This window comes from Euprymna scolopes, chromosome 46 (assembly GCF_053919585.1).
Source record: "Euprymna scolopes isolate OS-2025 chromosome 46, ASM5391958v1, whole genome shotgun sequence".
In the NCBI taxonomy this organism is placed as follows: domain Eukaryota; kingdom Metazoa; phylum Mollusca; class Cephalopoda; order Sepiida; family Sepiolidae; genus Euprymna; species Euprymna scolopes.
The window spans coordinates 139983474-140009402 of NC_136527.1; the positions used below are offsets into that span (position 1 = coordinate 139983474).

Consider the following 25929-nt stretch of genomic DNA (forward strand, 5'->3'; position numbering starts at 1 on the left):
AAACAAGTATATATATATATATATATATATATATATATATATATATATATATATATACAGATTGAAAAAGGAGTGTATATCTCCGAAATATATCTCTCTCTTTAAAAATAAACATTCGTTTATTTTATAAAGGTAAAAGAATCGCGTTGTTATTTGGCTTTAAAGTGTTAAATGTAACACGTCTCTTATTTGATTTATATATTTTATATGTGTGTGTGTGTGTTTATATATACATGTATATATATATATATATATATGTGTGTGTGTGTGTGTGTGTGTGTCTGTGCGTATGTGTGTGTGTGTTTACATACATATATACATTTAAACAGACGGGTGAGATTTATATTATAGGTCATATATTTTTGCATTATCGTAAACACTTGTTTATATTTGAGGTTCACATAATGGCCGCTAGATGTCGTTTCTTTTTCGAAGAACAGGAGAGGGTCACTCGTCTCTGTTGTTAGTGTGTCACTGTCCTACAGAAGTGCCTTCAAAGCTATGTCCCCATTTTTGCTCGTACCTATCTAAATATTAAGATTGGACTTTCGGGTGCGTTTTTATTTCATCGTTTTTAATCATCCCGTATTCGTCTACAAACACAAAATAAATGCGTGTTCGATTTTTGTAATATAAAAATCTACAGAAGAGCTTGTTGAAATATTTACATCACACGAAAATTTATTTATCTTTTAAATGTTGTTTTCATCTAAGTGTTACCATATTAGAAATTGTGGCACTTCTACACTATTGGGACGAAAAGTTTTTACTCATATCATGTTTAAGGTTTGTGAAAATTTCAAAAAATTCCAAGGCGTAGTTATTGAAAAAAGTGAGGACAGACGAACGGACGAACGGACAATTGTGAATTCACAGGCCCTCCTTCCTTTTGTCGGGAAACCAAAAAGAAAAGGATTAAAAATAAATACGTGGAAAGCAGTTTAGTCGTCGAAAGGGAAGAAGAAGAAATAATGGCGGCCATTTTGATTGGTTGACAAAATAAAAGTGGGTGGAGCATAAGAAAAGTAGGTGGATCATGAGAAAAGTGGGTGGAGCAAAAAAAAAACAAAAAAAAACGTAATTTCTTTTTCTCTTTTTTCTCTTTTAAACGCCCCGCCCCTCCACGAAAATATAAAAGAAAGTTTTATTTTGAACAGAGAAAAGCGTCGTCGTTGAATTGATTCTCCGGACACAAGTCAAGAATTCTGATCAGATCAACCAATTCAATCAAGATGATTAAATTCAGAAGTAAGTCTATAGTTGTTCAATTTTACAATAGTGGCGCATACAAAGTGCCTCCAGTAAGTTTCCAGACCTTTTCCTGTGTGCACCTTTATTCATAGTATAAGCACGGCCAAAACGAAAGGAGGGAGTATTTTTTGGCGGAGTCTTTCTTCAAAAATCTACCAAAAATCAAATATTAGGTTGCTGCAGAAGTTCCCGGCGTTTTTTTTTTTTTTTTTTTTTTTTTTTTTTTTTTAAATCAAAGAATTTTAACAGCAAAAATAAGATCGTGTGCGACCAAAGCTCCAAGTTTTTTGTCGGAATCCCATCACCTTTCTTTACAGGTCATTTATATTTATTTTTGCTGCATATCTATAAAAGGGCCGAAAAAATTTTTACAAGAAAAATCTGAAAAAATCTTTATAATGTCCATGCTTGTCACTGCATGAAGATGTTATATTCCAAAAATCACGTAAATCGATCAAGTAGTTTTTTTTTTTATTTAAGAAAATCAAATATTATCGAAGATTTGCTACACGCCATCTTTTTTTAGAGGTAACGACACTGACGACACCTGGCGGAAATACGGGATCGACAAGGGCAGACCATCGACATTTTTTCTTAAATGTCGAAAACACTTTTCTTTTTATAATACAAATAAAAAATAATAATAGTCCCCGCAATTATTTGGTCGATAATGCGCTCTTCAAGTTCAAGTTCGTCCCTGAATTTGCATTTCTGTGCCTGCAGCTTGCACCTCATGAGATAATCATCGTTATTGTCTGTATCAGTCTGCGAGAACGTCTGCAAGCAGAAACGTGCAATTCTAAAATTGATTTGAGGCGCTATTTGCGCGAGGAATTTTTTTTTTCCCCAAATCACCGGTGAGTTGCGCTTATTTGCGAATGACCAGGAGTTAAATCTTCTTAACCTAAGGCAGTCTTGCGTTGTTTCAAACGTATTTAATATGTATTTAATTTTATTCAAATTCAACCAACGTTTCTAAACACATACACACGCACACACACACACATATGTATCTTTTTAGAACACACACATATATATCTTTTAAGAACACAAACCCTAACGAAAATTTTGCGTGACCAACTTACCGTTTCGACACTTAAAAAAAACTACCGTGAAAACACCAAACAGACTTCTACTTATTGATTTTATGCTCCAACAATAACAAGGCAAAAAAAAAAGAAGACATACCGAAGATGATGTTAACCTTCGAAATATATTTATGAATTTCAATATAAATTTCAAACCAAATAAATATCTGTTTATTTTGTAATAATGCGTTGTTTCGGCTTCAAACGTATCTAATACGTATTTCATTTTATTCAAATTCAACCAACGCTTCTATAAAAGGAACACAAACGCTAATATAACTCACATTGTTGCTTAAGAATTTGAAGCATTCCTCTAAATGATTATTATCCCAGCATATGTGTGGTTCCATTGTCCCATTAGACATTTTTTTAAACAATGTAACAGAATGAAAAGATATTAAACAAAAACAACTCACAATTTTACGAATTAAGAATTCAATATGGCGTTCTTGGAGACGCAACGTACGGCATTTTTTTTTTTTTTACAAGGTGGTCACCACTTATCAAGGCCCGGAAGGCACTCAGGGATAAGGGTTATTGTAAGTACAGTACGTTAGTGTGGATATTTTAGAGTGTCTACTTATGGGGGCGGTTCATCAGGAATTTGTTTATGTTGGACTTGAAGACATTCAAGTTGTAGTCAGGAGGGAAGCAGGCAGACGGAACAAAGTTCCACAGGCGTGCAGTTCTAAGAAAGAAGCTTTGTTCATGGAATCTACGTTTTGATTTAGGCATAGATAAAGAGTGGGGAAAGTTTTTGACAGTGGATTCAGCTAGAAGGGTGTTCTTTGTAAAAGATTGGCGAGGAGGGGGGGCCAGAGATTGGAGTTCAGACGAGCACCTGCCATAGAAATAACGATAAAACAAAGATAGGCTTGCAACGTCTCTTCTGTGGGAAAGAGGTTGCAGGGAAGAAAAAAGGGCATCCCCCACTAAGCTTTTATATCTAAACGCACACACATATATATATCTTTTTAGAACACAAACCCTAACGAAAATTTTGCGTGACCAACGTACCGTTTCGACACTTAAAAAAAACTACCGTGAAAACACCAAACAGACTTCCGCTTGTTGATTTTATGCTCCAACAACAACAAGGCAAAAAAAAAGACATACCGAAGATGATGTTAACCTTCGAAATATATTTATGAATTTCAATATAAATTTCAAACCAAATAAATATCTGTTTATTTTGTAATAATGCCTTGTTTCGGCTTCAAAGGTATCTAATACGTATTTCATTTTATTCAAATTCAACCAACGCTTCTAGACATTTTTTAAATAATGTAAGGAAATGAAAAGATATTAACGAAAAACAACTCACAATTTTACGAATTACGAATTCAATATGGCGTTCTTGGAGACGCAACGTATGGCGGTTACCATAAATTTTAACGACGTTTGAAAAAGGGTCACCATTTCGGTCGGTCCCCTTTTTGGGGCACCTCTGACATTAGAGAGAGAACAAGAGTGCTGAAAAAGAACGGTTGTGGAAAAGAAAACATCGATTATAATTAAGTGCGACGAGACTTTAGGATTGGTGATGTTTTGTAAAGGTTTCTAAGATATAGGGGTACAAAGAGGATGGTACATTTTCTTTGATAAATGTCTTTACCCTGGAAAACTGGTCTGTCGCGTGTTGATGCTTCTGTCGTTTCCGCATGTGTGAGACAAAGTTCTTCTTTGTATCTCCCTCCAGGACAGTCCTCTATTCCGATTGGCTGAAACCTCTGGTGACGTTGAGAGAAGAAAGGAAGGGGAAAGTAGAAGAGTAGGGAGAAAGAGAGAAATAAGGGAAGCATAACGTAGCAGCATCATAGTAGTAGTTCACTACAAACGCACGTTGTTTCTCGTTATACCTTACTGGATAACAAGAAATAACGTGCGTTTGGACTGTCCTAATCAAGACATTAAAAAATGAAAATATCGAAAAAAAGTGTATATAGTACACATCTGTTATGGAATGAAGTTCCCCGAAAGAAATTCACTTAATTTCATCAAGTATTTTTTTTTTTACAGCGAAAAAGCAATTTGCTATGATATCGAGCAAAAGGTTCGATTTTTATGAAGAAAAGCTAGTATTAAAGATGTGTACAATAGAAACTTTTTTCCGATATTTTCATTTTTTAATGTCTTGATTAAACTGTACAAGTACCTTTTTGTGTCTGTGTGTGCTTTATAGCTTCCGCCATGTTGCATTATTCCGTTGTATTTGTATATTTTTTTTATTTTTAACTCATTTTCCCAACCTTACAGTATTCAACAGAAAGTAGGGCGCCATTTTGAATTTTCCAACAAATCGGTATACACCGTTTTTCGAGCTGAATAAACACTTATCATTAAATAAAAACACTAACACATTATCAAGTTAGGTAGAAAAGTAACTTATCTTGCCTTTGATAATATTTATTTGTTATATATTTGCTTTTAACAACTTTTTCGAATCTATGTTTATAGTAATACAAACTCCATTTTTTTAAAGGAAATGAAAAAATATTAAACAAAAACAACTCACAGTTTTACGAGTAAGAATTCAATATGGCGTTCTTGGAGACGCAACGCACGTAGTTTCTCGTTGTCCGGTAAGAAGGCTTAATTATTGTTAGGCTGTCCTCAATGTTCTCCGTTTTTTTTGGTTGTTTTTTTAGTTTCACGGTAATGTTTCATGCTTGGGTTTTATATCTGCCGCCATGTTGAATTAATCTGTTGTATTTGTTAGGATATCAAGGACAGATAAAGACGAGACGTTTTTAGCGCGCAAGAAACCATTTTTATTATATCCAAGGGACGTAACTCGTACAGTTAAAAATACAAAACAAGATGAGATAATCCATATATATTGACAATATATACATATATTTTTTTAATGAGTTTTGGTTTCGGTTTCGATTCAAGTTGATACACCAAAGTCATATGGATGTATATATTTTTTTGAAATCGCAGCTTTATAATATATAAGCATCGATAGAAAATTGACTCCATCCGTCTCTCTCTTTCTTTATATATATATATATATATATATATATATATATATATATATATATATATATATATATATATATATATATATATATACAGGGTGGCCCGAAAAGTCCCAGGACACTATACATGTATTTTTAATAAAACACAGTATTTTTTAATGAAACACACAGAAAACATATATATTCAACAAAAAAAAAAAAAGAGAACTTTATTAGAAACAAAGCAGAAAACACCTAGAGTAATTTAGTGGTCTAAGGGATCAGTATGTTGGCCCTCGTTGTTCTTGCACAATTCCATTCGCCTCCAGGTTCTTTGTGCCATTTTTTTTAGAGAATTCCTTGATACGCTAGCAAAAGCTGCAATAATCGCATGCTTTAGCTGATCAATGGTTTCGTATCTAATACCAGAAACTTGACCTTTAATTAAACCCCATAATGAGTTGTCTGGAGTGGTCAAGTCGTGTCCTGGGACTTTTTGGCCACCCTGTATATATATATATATATATATATATATATATATATATATATATATATATATATATACATATATATATATATATATACATATATATATATATATATATATATATTTAGCAAAAATGGTAATTAGTAAAAGCCTGAATAAAGTGCTCAATATTATTTTTATTACCGTTTTATCTGCTTGGTTACACATGTTTCGGTTACCGAAGTATATCGACGATCCAGTAACTCCATAAAACATTAAAGAAAATAAAAATAAAGAAGAAGAATCTTCTCCATTTTTATTTTTCTTCTTTTGTTTTTCTTTTCTTCTTTCTTCGTCTTTTTTCTTCGTTTTCTTCTTTTTTGTTGTTGTTGTTGTTGTTATTCTTTTCACTTTGTTTTCTTTTTTCTTCATTTTCTTTTTTGTTCTGTTGTTCTTCTTCGTCTTGTTTTATTTATTTTCTTTTTCTTTATTATCTTTTTGTTTATTTTCTTTTTCTTTGTTCTTCTTTGTTCTTTTTCGCCTTTCTTTCTTTCTTTCTTTCTTCTTTCGTCGTTTTTGTTGTTCTTCTTGTTGTATCATGGCTTTTTCTGAATTCTTTTTGTTGAGTTCTATAACCATATTTGAAATTTTTTTTATCTTTTTCTTTTTTCGTCTTTCTTTTTTCTTTTTTTTTCGGCTTCTTTTTCTTTATTATCTTCTTTTTTTTCTTCTTTTTTGTTGTTCTTCTTTCCTCGTCTTTTTTTTCTTTTTTTTTGTTCTTTTTCTTCTTTTTCGTCTTCTTTTTTCTTTATTTTCTTCTCGTGTTTCTTCTTTTTTGTTTTTTTTGTTTGTTGTTGTTCTTCTTTTTCTTATTCTTCTTGTTGTATCATGGCATTTTATTGCAAACATCAACGATCATATTTCCCCAGTCCTATCTGAATTCTGTCTTTTTTGTTGAGTTCTATAACCATATTTGAAACCCTTAATCTTTTCTTATCTTTCAATTCTATTCTTTCTCTCTCCTGAACTGTTACTAGAACCTTTAAGGTTCGCCAAAAGGGGACATTTTTTGACAGTCAAAATACAGTCTTTTATACGGTTAAAAAGTGAACTTCAGACTTTATTATTATTTTTTCTTCCTCCCCTTTCAATTTATTTTTCCCTTTTTAAATAAAAAGTTTATAATTTTTTCAAGTGATTTTGACTTTCTCTTCTTTCTCCTTGTCTTACTTGTAAATGGTTTTATGCAATTGGGTTTTACAGGTTCTAGTAGTTTAATACGTCTAATTTGGCTGATATTACATTCGGACAAAACAGAGTTATCAACTTTTGCGTCTTTCTTAGTCTATTCCTAGCTTTTAATTCTATTCTTTCTCTTTTCTGAACTGTTACGAGAACCTTTAAGGTTTTCCAAAATGTGCACATTTTTTGGCAGTCAAAATACAGTCAGTCGGTTAAAGAGTGAACTTGTTGTTCATCTTCTTCGTTTTTCTTTTTTCTTCTTTTTTTGCTGTTCTTAGTCTTCTTTTTCCTCTTCTATTTCTTTGTCTTTTTTTTGTTATTTTCTTTCTTTCTCTTTTTTTGTTCTTTTTCTTCTTTTTTGCTCTTTTTTCTCTTTGTTTGTCTTTTTTGTTCTTTTTCGTCTTTTTTCTTCCTTTTTTTTTCTTCCATTTTTTTCTTTATTTGTCGTTTTTGTTATTTTTCTTTTTCTTCTTTTTTCTTCTATTGTTGTTCTTCGTCTTCTTTTCCTTTTTGTTTTATTTTGTTGTTCTTCTTTTTCTCCGTCATTTTATTCCTCTTTTTTGTTTTTGTTTGTTTTTTGTTCTTGTTTGTTCCTCCTTTTCTTCTTCTTTGTTTAAAAGAAAAATATTTTAAGCTGTCGAAGCTACATCAGGTCAAGTAAAGCCGACAAATATGAGTAAAATAAGTTGGAGAAGATTCAGATTTATTTGATGAAAAGAAAATCCAACGAGATATTTTTGTTTATTTTTATGCTATCTCAAGCGGAAATGACAATTCTTCTCTTTCTAAAAAAATTCGGTATAAAAAATTATTCTTGCTTCTTAATAAAACTATTCTTACCTCAAAGTCAGTTTTGCCTCTTCCTTAATCTTTTCTTACCTTTAATTCTATTCTTTCTCTCTTCTGAACTGTTACGAGAACTTTTTAGTGAACTTCAGACGTTATTATTATTTTTATCCTCCCCTTTCAATTTATTTTTCCCTTTTTAAATAAAAGTTTACAATTTCTCCTTGTCTTACTTGTAAATGGTTTTATGCAATTGGGTTTTACAGGTTCTAGTATTTTAATACGTCTGTTACTAAGTGAAATTCGGACGAAACAATCATTTTGGAGTTATCGACTTCATTTTTTATTTTTTCAGCCCTCAATTGTTGCATTTGTCTGCTGTTTGCTGCTTTCATTTTGCTAGAGAATGGGATCGCTTCGCCAACGATCGACAAGAACCGAACTGAACGCGCCGCTGCAAGTCAGATATCCTTGACTACAAAGGTAAGCATATCAACATTCGGTACTCGTACAGTTTAATCAAGACATAAAAAAATAACATATCGAAAAAGGTTATATTGTACGTATCCGTTATGGATTGAAGATCCTCGAAATAAATTTTTCGCTTAATTTGATTGAGTAATTTTTTTGTTACACCTGGACGACTGCCACCGACCTCCTCTGCAACAAAGTATCATGCCCTTAATAAATCACCTCCTGGATTTGGTCACTCACGGGGAAAGGAACAACAATGCAATTTGTCATAAATATTCCTCTTTTTCTTGGGCATAATTTTATCTTTGTAAAAATGGGGAATAACACAGTTTCTGATGACGAATATTGTGACTACTACAAAGCTTGATATATCAATAGGCTCTTTAGATGTCGCACACATAAATTTAAATAAACAATATTTGTGACAATATATTATTTACAGATCAAAAGAATTATAAATTCATACTGTGACTTAACCTCCCAAAACACTGGATAATGCCGGGAAGATATGATTGTTTATTGTTAAGTATTATTGCATGCCCGGGCAACGGGAACCAACCCTGCTGAAAGGAAGAGTTAAGTTATAACGTTTACTATTTTTATGAAACCGACATATAAATCTGATTGCTCTGTGAAAGTGACAATTTGATGTCATTTTGAGAGACATAACGAAATATAATTTCATTTCCGGTGCCAGCGAACCCTGACTGAAGTTAACCTCTAGATCATGAGAAAACAGGCCTGAGAGAGGTTTTGCAGATTCACACACACACACACACACACACACACACACACACACACACACACACACACACACACACACACACACACACACACATACGGGGATTCCCTGGAGGTGATGTTACTGGTGGCGATTGGTTCAGATGCTTAACCCGACTTAACCGTCACCTTACTATAAAAACGCCCCCACACAAAAATCTGCAGCTGAAGCTGAGATTCGAGAGAAATCAAATACAATCGAAGGGTCATCGCTCCCTCGCTCCCGACCCACCACCATAAAACCGAGAGTAAGTAATCGAATTGAGACTCAGTAGAGTTTTGTCAAAACCACCAACTGAATATAATTTTATATTGTGCATATATATCCTGAATTAACCAGTATGAAACTGATTCATTTCCAGTGGGATAGATCGACGAAGCAGCGGCCTATCAACCCAGAGGACAAACACAGGTCACATTGGGGTCCGTGAGCCAGGATTGACGCATATGTGACCAGAGGATCCCGATTAGGGATTGCTGAGTGTTCATATACAAAGAGGATAAAAATAATATATGTTTGAATTTGTATTAAAATACTTTAGTAGTTTATTATTTAGTATGTGATATTAATTTATTAATTCATAATTATTTTTAATGTTTATTTTGATATTACAAAATTCCTAACGATTTTAATTATTTTTCATTTTATGTAATATTATAATATCTATAATTATTTTATTAGTTTATATGTAATATTTACAATATTTAAAATTATTGTTAATAGTTTAAAGTAATACTACAATATTACTAGTTATTTTCGCAATTTAAAGTCTTTAAAAATTACTCTCCTTCAAAAATAAACGATGAATTTTTTATAATTTTTTATGTGATACTACAATATCCATGAATTTTCTTTATAATTTTTATGTGATACTACAATATCTATGAATTTTTTATAATTTTTATGTGATACTACAATATCCATGAATTTTTCATAATTTTTTATGTGATACTACAATATCTATGAATTTTTTATAATTTTTATGTAATACTACAATCTCCATGTATTTTTTAAATAATTTTTATAATTTTTATGTGATGTACAATATCTATGAATTTTTTTATAATTTTCATAATTTTTATGTGATATTACAATATCTATGAATTTTTTTATAATTTTCATGTGATACTACAATATCGATGAATTTGTTATAATTTTTATGTGATACTACAATATCCATGAATTTTTTATAATTTTCATGTCATACTACAATATCTATGAATTTTTTATAATTTTCTTGTGATACTACAATATCTATGAATTTGTTATAATTTTTATGTGATACTACAATATCTATGAATTTTTTATAATTTTTATGTGATACTACAATATCCATGAATTTTTTATAATTTTTTATAATTTTTATGTGATACTACAATATCCATGAATTTTTTATAATTTTTATGTGATACTACAATATCCATGAATTTTTTATAATTTTTTTATAATTTTTATGTGATACTACAATATTCATGAATTTTTTATAATTTTTATGTGATACTACAATATCCATGAATTGTTTTATAATTTTTATGTGATACTACAATATCTATGAATCTTTTATAATTTTTATGTGATACTACAATATCTATGAATTTTTTATAATTTTTATGTTATACTACAATATCTATGAATTGTTTTATAATTTTCATGTGATACTACAATATCCATGAATTTTTTTAATAATTTTTATGTGATACTACAATATCTATGAATTTTTATAATTTTTATGTGATACTACAATATCTATGAATTCGTTATTATTTTCATGTGATACTACAATATCCATGCATTTTTTTAATAATTTTTATGTGATACGACAATATCTGAATTTTTGATAATTTTTATGTGATACTACAATATCCATATATTTTTTATAATTTTTATGTGATACTACAATATCTAAGAATTTTTTAAAATTTTTATGTGATACTACAATATCCATGAATTTTTTAAATAATTTTTATTTGATACTACAATATCCATGAATTTTTTATAATTTTTATGTGATATTACAATATCCATTAATTCTTTTAATAATTTTGGTGTGATACTACAATATCAATGATTTTTTTATAATTTTCATGTGATACTATAATATCCATGAATTTTTTATGATTTTTATGTGATACTACAATATCTGTCAATTTTAAATAATTTTTATGTGATACTACAATATCCATGAATTTTTATAATTTTTATAATTTTTACGTAATACTACAATATCCATGAATCTTTTATAATTTTTAATAATTTTATGTGATACTACAATATCCATGAATTTTTTATAATTTTTATGTGATACTACAATATCCATAATTTTTTATAATTTTTATGTTATACCACAATTTCGATGAATTTTTTTATAATTTTTACGTGATACTACAATATCTATGATTTTTTTATAATTTTTATGTGATACTACAATACCTGTGAATTTTTTATAATTTTATGTGATACTACAATATCCATGAATTTTTTTAATAATTTTTATGTGATACTACAATATCCATGAATTTTTATAATTTTTATGTGATACTACAATATCTATGAATTTGTTATAATTTTCATGTGATACTACAATATCCATGAATTTTTTAAATAATTTTTATGTGATACTACAATATCTATGAATTTTTTTATAATTTTTATGTGATACTACAATATCTATGAATATTTTATAATTTTTATGTAATACTGCAATATCCATGAATTTGTTTATAATTTTTTTGTGATACTACAATAGCTATGAATTTTTTTATAATCTTTATATGATACTACAATATCTATGAATTTTTTATAATTTTTATGTGATACTACAATATCCATGAATTTTTTATAATTTTTATGTGATACTACAATATCCATGAATTTTTTATAATTTTTATGTGATACTTCAATATCCATGAATTGTTTTATAATTTTTATGTGATACTACAATATCTATGAATTTTTTATAATTTTTATGTGATACTACAATATCTATGAGTTTTTTATAATTTTCATGTGATACTACAATATCTGTTAATTTTTTATAATTTTTATGTGATACTACAATATCATTGAATTTTTTATAATTTTTTATAATTTTTACGTGATACTACAATATCTATGAATTTTTTTATAATTTTTATGTAATACGACAATATCTGAATTTTTGATAATTTTTATGTGATACTACAATATCTATGAATTTTTTATAATTTTTATGTGATACTACAATATCTAAGAATTTTTTATATTTTTTATGTTATACTACAATATCCATGAATTTTTTTTAATAATTTGTATGTGATACTACAATATCCATGAATTTTTTTATAATTTTTATGTGATACTACAATATCCATTAATTTTTTTAATAATTTTTATGTGATACTACAATATCTATGAATTTTTTATAATTTTTATGTGATACTATAATATCCATGAATTTTTTTAAATTTTTATGTGATACTACAATATCTGTTAATTTTTTATAATTCTTATGTGATACTACAATATCCATGAATTTTTTTATAATTTTTATGTGATACTACAATATCCATGATTTTTTATAATTTTCATGTCATACCACAATATCGATGAACTTTTGTATAATTTTTTTGTGATAGTACAATATCTATGATTTTTTTATAATTTTTATGTGATACTACAATATCTGTAAATTTTCATAATTTTCATGTGATACTACAATATCCATTTATTTTTTTAATAATTTTTATGTGATACTACAATATCCATGAATTTTTATCATTTTTAGGTGATACTACAATATCTATGAATTTGTTATAATTTTCATGTGATACTACAATATCCATGAATTTTTTTAATAATTTTTATGTGATACTACAATATCTATGAATAGTTTTATAATTTTTATGTGATACTACAATATCTAAGAATATTTTATAATTTTTATGTAATACTGCAATATCCATGAATTTTTTTAATACTTTTTATGTGATACTACAATAGCTATGAATTTTTTAATAATTTTCATATGATATTACAATATCTATGAATTTCTTATAATTTTTATGTGATACTACAATATCCATGAATTTTTTATAATTTTTATGTGATACTACAATATCCATGAATTTTTTATAATTTTTATGTTATACTACAATATCCATGAATTGTTTTATAATTTTTATGTGATACTACAATATCTATGAGTTTTTTATAATTTTTATGTGATACTACAATATCTATGAATTTTTTATAATTTTCATGTGATACTACAATATCCATGCATTGTTTAATAATTTTTATGTGATACTACAATATCTATGAATATTTTTATAATTTTTATGTGATACGACAATATCGTAATTTTTTATAATTTTTATGTGATACTACAATATCCATAAATTTTTCATAATTTTTATGTGATACTACAATATCCATGAATTTTTTATAATTTTTTATAATTTTTATGTGATACTACAATATCCATGAATTTTTTATAATTTTTATTTGATACTACAATATCCATGAATTGTTTTATAATTTTTATGTGATACTACAATATCTAGTAATCTTTTATAATTTTTATGTGATACTACAATATCCATGAATTTTTTTTAATAATTTGTATGTGATACTACAATATCCATGAATTTTTTTATAATTTTTATGTGATACTACAATATCCATGAATTCTTTTAATAATTTTTACGTGATACTACAATATCTATGAATTTTTTATAATTTTAATGTGATACTATAATATCCATGAATTTTTTATAATTTTTATGTGATACTACAATATCTGTTAATTTTTTATAATTCTTATGTGATACTACAATATCCATGAATTTTTTAATAATTTTTATGTGATACTACAATATCCATGATTTTTTATAATTTTCATGTCATACCACAATATCGATGAACTTTTGTATAATTTTTTTGTGATAGTACAATATCTATGATTTTTTTATAATTTTTATGTGATACTACAATATCTGTAAATTTTCATAATTTTCATGTGATACTACAATATCCATTAATTTTTTTAATAATTTTTATGTGATACTACAATATCCATGAATTTTTATCATTTTTATGTGATACTACAATATCTATGAATTTGTTATAATTTTCATGTGATACTACAATATCAATGAATGTTTTTAATAATTTTTATGTGATACTACAATATCTATGAATAGTTTTATAATTTTTATGTGATACTACAATATCTATGAATATTTTATAATTTTTATGTAATACTGCAATATCCATGAATTTTTTTTATAATTTTTATGTGATACTACAATAGCTATGAATTTTTTAATAATTTTCATATGATATTACAATATCTATGAATTTCTTATAATTTTTATGTGATACTACAATATCCATGAATTTTTTATAATTTTTATGTGATACTACAATATCCATGAATTTTTTATAATTTTTATGTTATACTACAATATCCATGAAATTTTTTATAATTTTTATGTGATACTACAATATCTATGAGTTTTTTATAATTTTTATGTGATACTACAATATCTATGAATTTTTTATAATTTTCATGTGATACTACAATATCCATGCATTGTTTAATAATTTTTATGTGATACTACAATATCTATGAATATTTTTATAATTTTTATGTGATACGACAATATCGTAATTTTAGATAATTTTTATGTGATACTACAATATCCATAAATTTTTCATAATTTTTATGTGATACTACAATATCCATGAATTTTTTATAATTTTTTATAATTTTTATGTGATACTACAATATCCATGAATTTTTTATAATTTTTATTTGATACTACAATATCCATGAATTGTTTTATAATTTTTATGTGATACTACAATATCTAGTAATCTTTTATAATTTTTATGTGATACTACAATATCCATGAATTTTTTTTAATAATTTGTATGTGATACTACAATATCCATGAATTTTTTTATAATTTTTATGTGATACTACAATATCCATGAATTCTTTTAATAATTTTTATGGGATACTACAATATCTATGAATTTTTTATAATTTTTATGTGATACTATAATATCCATGAATTTTTTTAAATTTTTATGTGATACTACAATATCTGTTAATTTTTTATAATTCTTATGTGATACTACAATATCCATGATTTTTTTTATAATTTTTGTGTGATACTACAATATCCATGATTTTTTATAATTTTCATGTCATACCACAATATCGATGAACTTTTGTATAATTTTTTTGTGATAGTACAATATCTATGATTTTTTTATAATTTTTATGTGATACTACAATATCTATGAATATTTTATAATTTTTATGTAATACTGCAATATCCATGAATTTTTTTTATAATTTTTATGTGATACTACAATAGCTATGAATTTTTTTATAATTTTCATATGATATTACAATATCTATGAATTTCTTATAATTTTTATGTGATATTACAATATCCATGAATTGTTTTATAATTTTTATGTGATACTACAATATCTATGAGTTTTTTATAATTTTTATGTGATACTACAATATCTATGAATTTTTTATAATTTTCATGTGATACTACAATATCCATGCATTGTTTAATAATTTTTATGTGATACTACAATATCTATGAATATTTTTATAATTTTTATGTGATACGACAATATCGTAATTTTTGATAATTTTTATGTGATACTACAATATCCATAAATTTTTCATAATTTTTATGTGATACTACAATATCTATGAATTTTTTATAATTTTTTATAATTTTTATGTGATACTACAATATCCATGAATTTTTTATAATTTTTATGTGATACTACAATATCCATGAATTTTTTATAATTTTTATTTGATACTACAATATCCATGAATTGTTTTATAATTTTTATGTGATACTACAATATCTAGTAATCTTTTATAATTTTTATGTGATACTATAATATCTATGAATTTTTTATAATTTTCATGTGATACTACAATATCTATGAATTGTTTTAATAATTTTTATGTGATACTACAATATCTATGAATTTTTTAATTTTAATGTGATACTACAATATCTATGAATTTGTTATAATTTTTATGTGATACTACAATATCCATGCATTTTTTTAATAATTTTCATGTGATACTTCAATATCTATGAATTTTTTTAATAATTTTTATGTGATACGGCAATATCTGAATTTTTGATAATTTTTATGTGATACTACAATATCCATTAATTTTTTTAATAATTTTTATGTGATACTACAATATCCATAAATTTTTTATAATTTTTATGTGATATTACCATATCCATTAATTCTTTTAATAATTTTTATGTGATGCTACAATATCTATGAATTTTTTTTAATTTTAATGTGATACTATAATATCCATGAATTTTTTATAATTTGTATGTGATACTACAATATCTATTAATTTTTTATAATATTTATGTGATACTACAATATCACTGAATTTTTTATAATTTTTTATAATTTTTATGTGATACTACAATATCCATGAATTTTTTATATTTTTTTATAATTTTTATGTGATACTACAATATCCATAAATTTTTTATATTTTTTTATAATTTTTACGTGATACTACAATATCCATGAATCTTTTATAATTTTTTATAATTTTATGTGATACTACAATATCCATGAATTTTTTACAATTTTTCTGTGATACTACAATATCCATGATTTTTTATAATGTTTATGTTATACCACAATATCGATGAATTTTTTATAATGTTTATGTGATACTACAATATCCATGAATTTTTTTAATAATTTTTATGTGATACTACAATATCCATGAATATTTATAATTTTTATGTGATACTACAATATCTATGAATTTTGTAAATAATTTTCATGTGATACTACAATATCCATGAATTTTTTTAATAATTTTTATGTGATACTACAATATCTATGAATTTTTTTATAATTTATATGTGATACTACAATATCTATGAATATTTTATAATTTTTATTTGATACTGCAATATCCATGAATTTTTTTTAATAAGTTTTATGTGATACTACAATATCCATGGATTTTTTATAATTTTAATATGATACTACAATATCTATGAATTTTTTTATAATTTTTATGTGATACTACAATATCCATGAATTCTTTTAATAATTTTTATGTGATACTACAATATCCATTAAATTTTTATAATTTTTATGTGATACTACAATATCAATGAATTGTTTTATAATTTTTATGTGATACTACAATATCTATCAATTTTTTATAATTTTTTTGTGATACTACAATATCGTTGATCTTTTATAATTTTCATGTGATACTACAATATCCATGAATTTTTTTAATAATTTTGATGTGATACTACAATATCTATGAATTTTTGTAATTTTTTGTGATACTTCAATATCTATGAATTTGTTATAATTTTCATGTGATACTACAATATCCATGCATTTTTTTAATAATTTTACTGTGATACTACAATATCTATGAATATTTTTATAATTTTTGTGTGATACGACAATATCCGAATTTTTAATAATTTTTATGTGATACTACAATATCCATGAATTTTTTAAAATTTTTATGTGATACTACAATATCCATGAACTGTTTTAATAATTTTTATGTGATACTACAATATCCATAAATTTTTTTATAATTTGTATGTGATATTACAATATCTATGAATTTGTTATAATTTTTATGTGATACTACAATATCCATGAATTCTTTTAATAATTTTTATGTGATACTACATTATCTATGAATTTTTTCTAATTTTCATGTGATAGTACAATACCTATTAATTTTTTATAATTTTTATGTGATACTACAATACTCATGAATTTTTTATAATTTTTTATAATTTTTATGTGATACTACAATATCCATGAATTTTTTTATATTTTTTTATAATTTTTATGTGATACTACAATATCCATAAATTTTTTATAATTTTTTATAATTTTAACGTGATACTACAATATCCATAAATCTTTTATAATTTTTATAATTTTATGTGATACTACAATATCCATGAATTTTTATAATTTTTATGTGATATTACAATATCTATGATTTTTTTAATAATTTTTATGTGATACTACAATATCTATGAATTTTTTTATAATTTTTATGTGATACTACGATATCTATGAATTGTTTTATAATTTTACAGTGATACTACAATATCTGTCAATTTTTTATAATTTTCATGTGATACTACAATATCCATGAATTTTTTTAATAATTTTCATGTGATACTACAATATCCATGAATTTTTTAAATAATTTTCATGTGATACTACAATATCTATGAATTTTTTTATAATTATTATGTGATACTACAATATCTATGAATATTTTATTATTTTAATGTGATACTACAATATCCATGAATTTTGTTTATAATTTTTATGTGATACTACAATAGCTATGAATTTTTTATAATTTTTATGTGATACTACAATACCTATGAATTTTTTTTTTAATTTTTATGTGATACTACAATATCCATGAATTTTTTATAATTTTTATGTGATACTAAAAAATCCATGAATTTTTCATAATTTTTATGTGATACTACAATATCCATGAATTGTTTTATAATTTTTATGTGATACTACAATATCTATGAATTTTTCATAATTTTTATGTGATACTACAATATCTATGAATTTTTTATAATTTTTATGTGATACTACAATATCTATGAATTTGTTATAATTTTCATGTGATACTACAATATCCATGAATTTTTTTAATAATTTTTATGTGATACTACAATATCTATGAATATTTTTATAATTTTTATGTGATACGACAATATCTGAATATTTTATAATTTTTATGTGATACTACAATATCTATGAATATTTTTATAATTTTTATGTGATACGACAATATCTGAATATTTTATAATTTTTATGTGATACTACAATATCCATGAATTTTTTTAAATTTGTATGTGATACTACAATATCTAAGAATTTTTTATAATTTTTATGTGATACTACAATATCCATGAATTGTTTTATTAATTTTTATGTGATATTACAATATCCATGAATTCTTTTAATAATTTTTATGTGATACTACAATATCTATGAATTGTTTTATAATTTTTATGTGATATTACAATATCCATGAATTCTTTTAATAATTTTTATGTGATACTACAATATCTATGAATTGTTTTATAATTTTTATGTGATACTATAATATCCATGAATTTTTTATAATTTTTATGTGATACTACAATATCTAAGAATTTTTTATAATTTTTATGTGATACTAAAATATCCATGAATTTTTTATACTTTTTTATAATTTTTATGGTATACTACAATATCCATGAATTTTTAATAATTTTTTATAATTTTTATGTGATACTACAATATCCATAAATTTTTTATAATTTTTTATAATTTAGACGTGATACTACAATATCCATGAATCTTTTATAATTTTTTATAATTTTATGTGATACTACAATATCCATGAATTTTCATAATTTTTATGTGATACTACAATATCCATGATTTTTTTAATAATTTTTATGTTATACTACAATATCTATGAATTGTTTTATAACTTTTATGTGATACTACGATATCTATGAATTTTTTATAATTTTTATTCGATACTACAATATCCATGAATTTTTTTAATAATTATTATGTGATACTACAATATCCATTAATTTTTATAATTTTTATGTAATACTACAATATCTAATAATTTGTTATAATTTTCATGTGATACTACAATATCCATGAATTTTTTAAATAATTTTTATGTGATACTACAATATCTATGCATTTTTTTAAAATTTTTATGTGATACTACAATATCTATAATATTTTATAATTTTTATGTGATACTACGATATCCATGAATTTTTTTAATAATTTTTATGTGATACTACAATAGCTATGAATTTTTTTATAATTTTTATTTGATACTTCAATATCTATGAATTTTTTATAATTTTTATGTGATACTACAATATCCATGAATTTTTTATAATTTTCATGTGATACTACAATATCCATGATTTTTTATAATTTTCATGTGATACTACAATATCCATGAATTCTTTGAATAATTTTAATGTGATACTACAATATCTATGAATCTTTTATAATTTTTATGTGATACTACAATATCTATGAATTTTTTTATTATTTTTCTGTGATATTACAATATCCATGAATTCTTTTAATAATTTTATGTGATACTACAATATCTATAGATTTTTAATAATTTTTATGTGATACTATAATATCCATGAATTTTTTTTATAATTTTTATGTGATACTACAATATCTATTAATTTTTTACAATTTTTATGTGATACTACAATATCCATGAATTTTTTTATATTTTTTTAATAATTTTGATGTGATACTACAATATCCATAAATTGTTAATAATTTTTTATAATTTTATGGTATACTACAATATCCATGAATTTTTTTTATCATTTTTATTTCATACTACTATATCTATGAATTTTTTTAATAATTTTCATGTGATACTACAATATCTATGATTTTTTTATAATTTTTATATGATACTACAATATCCATGAATTTTTTATAATTTTTATGTGATACTACAATAGCTATGAATTTGTTCTAATTTTTATGTGATACTACAATATCCATGAATGTTTTACATAATTTTCACGTGATACTACAATATCCATGAATTTTGTAAATAATTTTCATGTGATAATACAATATCTATGAATTTTTAATAATTTTTGTGTGATACTACAATATCTATGAAATTTTCATAATTTTTATGTGATACTACAATATCTATGAATGTTTTTATAATTTTCATGTGATACTACGATATCCATGAATTTTTTTAATAATTTTTATGTGATACTACAATATCCATGAATTTTTATCTTTTTTATGTGATGCTACAATATCTATGAATTTGTTATAATTTCCATGTGATACTACAATATCCATGAATTTGTTTAATAATTTTTATGTGATACTACAATATCCATGAATTGTTTTATAATTTTTATGTGATACTACAATATCTATGAATTTCTTATAATTTTTATGTGATACTACAATATCTATGAACTTTTTATAATTTTTATGTGATATTACAATATCCATTAATTTTTTAAATAATTTTTATGTGATACTACAATATCTATGAATTTTTTATAATTTCTATCTGATACTACAATATCTATGAATTTTTATAATTTTTATTTGATACTAGAATATCAACGTGATAATTACAATATTATTTTTCCATTCTCAGCCCCCATGGTGCGCATGGCGTTGGTGGCTTTGTCCAAACAAACTTGAAGACGTCTGGTGAAGACCGTCGTTATAGAAATAACTTCAAATCATTTTTTTTGCACGAAATAAAACTTTGTTTCATTTCATCTGCGATTTTTGTGGCAATTGATTTGGATAAAAACCTATTTTTCCTTTTTTCCAATTATTTTTCAAGTGTGCCTACGAGTTTATAAAAGTCTTTTTGCAGAAGAGCCCTGCCAAACAATTAAAATACCCAAAAATACAGATATAATTTGTGTGTGGGTGTATGTGTGTGTGTGTGTGTGTGTGTGGATATTCATATTAAGAACTCTTTTATCTATTCATATGTTTTTCCTTCACTACGAAAGCAAAATGTGACACAAGGTCGTTTTACACGCTAGAATCTACAGAAGCCGTTAAAAAAAAATAAAAATACCGAAAAATTGGGTAAAAACATTAATTTCTTCACTCTGAACTGGGCACTTTTCAACAGGGAGGGGTCGTATTTTTAGCTTATATTTTCGGAATTAATCTAAACCTGCACCACTTCCGGTTTTACGGTGGTCGTAACAGCAAAGACATCACGTTTCCTCCCCTGTTCTTTTGGTCCTTCGTGGTACGGGTTCGAGCTTGCCTTCCTACTACCACTTTTTTATTTTTGCTCAACATATACCTCCAAACACCCCGGCAATGCCGGGCTGAAATGCTATAAACGTGAAAGTATCTGTCAGTATGTCTGTCTGTCTGTCTGTCTGTGTACATTTCTCTACACAATATCTCTGTCAATGTTAAGTCTACAGACTCGAAATTTGATATACAGGATACTGAAATGTGGGAAAATCTTTGCAACTCGTTTTCGGCCAGAAATTTGCCTGTTAAAGGGTTAAAATTCAACGGTTTGGCCCTGAGAACTCTACCAAACCCTCCGCCAATTTTGAGTCTAAACACTTTAATTTTTAGATATAGCTTACTTGGACATGGATCTAACTTACTAACTTGGTTTGAGCCCAAAACAATAAATCGTAAGGGGTCATAATATGGGTCAAAGTTAAAAAAAATTGACCTCTGCGGTCTCTACTAAATTACTCAGGCAATTTTTGGTCTATACATTTGAAATTTTACATAAAGGGTATTCAGAGATCGGGCAAGCTTTTTAATTGGTTTGGGTCGACAATTTGAGCTATCAATATATAAATGTGTGTATATATTTTTTCTTTACCTTCAGCACCTTCAACTTGGTACTTTTCTACACAGGGGTTCGCTTTTTTCGTAGATATTGTCGAAAGTCATCCCCTCTTTTCGATTATCTAGCCTTAATTTAAACCTACGTCACTTCCGGTAAACCGGTGGTCGTAACAGCAATGTTTTTTCAGATTCTTTTCCTCCTTCGCGGTACAGGTTCGAGCCTGCCTTCCAACTACCACTTTTTTTCTAAACATACGCCTCTAAACACACGGACAACGCCGGGCTGCAATGCTAATATATATATATATATATATATATATATATATATATATATATATATATATATATATATTACAATAGAAAACTGCGAGCATAAAAAGTAATATGGTTAATGTTAAACATGGAAAAGAAACAGGACAAAGTATTCTAGTAAAAAATGTAATAAATTTATAACCTAAAATATTTCAGCATTAAGAATTGATTATACAATGTTAAATTGATTATTTTTTTTAATCCTAATGCTGAAATATTTTATCCAAATATAATATACCTCAATATATATATATATATATATATATAATATACATCAATATATATAATATACATCAATACATATATATAATATACTTTAATATATATAACATATACATTAATATATATAATATACATCAATATATATACATATAATATGCTTTAATATATATATAATATACATCTATATATATAATATACTTTAATATATATATAATATACATCAATATATATTTAATATACATAAATATATATATATATAATATACATCAATATATATAATATACATCAATATATAATATACTTTTATATATATATAATATACATCAATATATATAATATACATCAATATATATAATATACATCAATATATATGTAATATACTTTAATATATATATAATATATATCAATATATATATATATAATATACATCAATATATATAATATACATCAATATATATTTAATATACATCAATATATATATAATATACACCAATATATATAATAGACATCAATATATAATATACTTTTATATATATAATATACATCAATATATATATAATATACATCAACATATATGTAATATACTTTAATATATATATAATATACATCAATATATATATATAATATACATCAATATATATATATAATATACATCAATATATATATATAATATACATCAATATATATATAATATACATCACTATATATATAATATACATCAATATATATAATATACATCAATATATATAAAATATACATCAATATATATAATATACATCATTATATATATGTAATATACATCCATATATAATACACTTTTATATATATATAATATACATCAATATATATATAATATACATCAATATATATATAATATACATAAATATATATGTAATATACTTTAATATACTTTTATATATATATAATATACATCAATATATATGTAATATACTTTAATATATGTATTATATATCAATATATATATAATATACATCAATATATATGTAATATACATCACTATATATGTAATATACTTTAATATATATGTTATATACATCAATATATATATAATATACATCAATATATATATAATATACATCAATATATATATAATATACTTTTATATATATATAATATTCATCAATATATACATATAATATACATCAATATATAATATACTTTTATATATATAATATACATCAGTATATATATAATATAAATCAATATATATATATATATAATGTACATCAATATATAATATACTTTATTATATATATAATATACATCTATATATATAATAAACTTTAATATATATATAATATACATCAATATATATAAATATTATATATTAATATTATATATATAACATAAATCAATATATATATTTAATCATCTACATCATAATTCAGGTCTTAATTCATAACTTATACATCAATATATAATATACTTTTATATATATATAATATACATCAATATATATATAATATTAATCAATATATATATAATGTACATCAATATATAATATACTTTATTATATATATAATATACATCAATATATAATAAACCTTAATATATATATAATATACATCAATATATATAATATATATCAATATATATATATACTATGCATCAATATATATAAAATATTATATATTAATATTATATATATAATATAAATCAATATATATATATAGTGTACATCAATATATAATATACTTTATTATATATATAATATACATCAATATATATATACTATGCATCAATATATATAAAATATATAATATAATTTAATATATCTAATATACATTATATAATTATACTTAATATATATATAATAAAAAACAGCGAACATTAAAAGTAATATGTTTAAGCTTAAAAAGGACAAAAGTTAAAATATCTAGTAATTAAGTAAAAAATGTAATAAATTTATAACTTAAAAAATTTCACCATTAAGAATTGATTTTATTATGTTAAATTGAATGTTTTTAAAAAAATCTTAATGGTGCAATATTTTATTCAAACGCTAGTTTGAATAATACCACCTATTTTGGCAATCTGGGAAGTTAGAATTCTACAATATCAAGGAACTTTTTATAATTTTCATGTGATACTACAATATCAAGGAACTTTTTATAATTTTCATGTGATACTACAATATCAAGGAACTTTTTATAATTTTTATGTGATACTACAGTATCTACGAATTTTTTTAACAATTTTCCTGTGATACTACAATGTCCATGATTTTTTTATAATTTGTATGTGATACTACAATATCTATGAATTTTTTTTAATAATTTTTATGTGATACTACAATATCTATGATTTTTTTTATAAATTTTATGTGATACTACAATATCCATGAATTTTTTATAATTTTTATGTGATACTACAATATCTATGAATTTTTTTTTATAATTTTTATGTGATACTACAATATCTATGATTTTTTTATAAATTTTATGTGATACTACAATATCCATGAATTTTTTATAATTTTTATGTGATACTAGAATATCAACGTGATAATTAGAATATTATTTTTCTATTCTCAGCCCCTATGGTGCGAATTGCGTTGGTGGCTTTGTCCAAACAAACATGAAGACGTCTGGTGAAGACCGTCGTTATAGAGATAACTGCAAATCATTTTTTTGCACGAAATAAAACTTTGTTTCATTTCATCTGCGAATTTTGTGACAATTGATTTGGATAAAAACCGATTTTTCCTTTTTTCCAATTATTTTTCAAGTGTGCCTACGAGTTTATAAAAGTCTTTTTGCAGAAGAGCCCTGCCAAACAATTAAAATACCCTAAAATACAGATATAATTTGGGAACATCTATACTTCTATGAATTTGTGTGTGTGTGTGTGTGTGTGTGTGTG

At 24.1% G+C, this 25929-nt stretch overlaps 1 long non-coding RNA gene across 2 annotated transcripts; it reads left to right on the forward strand.

The window, feature by feature from the left end:
* Positions 1–438: 438 nt before the first annotated feature.
* LOC145271190 (uncharacterized) lies at positions 439–25727 on the forward strand. Of its 2 annotated transcripts, none has more exons than XR_013865741.1 (3): positions 439–1248; positions 8149–8276; positions 25602–25727. It is a non-coding gene; the product is annotated as an uncharacterized LOC145271190 (long non-coding RNA). The 2 variants fall into 2 exon arrangements; XR_013865742.1 differs by lacking the exon at positions 25602–25727 and adding an exon at positions 21326–21452 and having other exon boundaries at positions 1116–1248.
* The last annotated feature ends 202 nt before the right edge of the window (positions 25728–25929 follow it).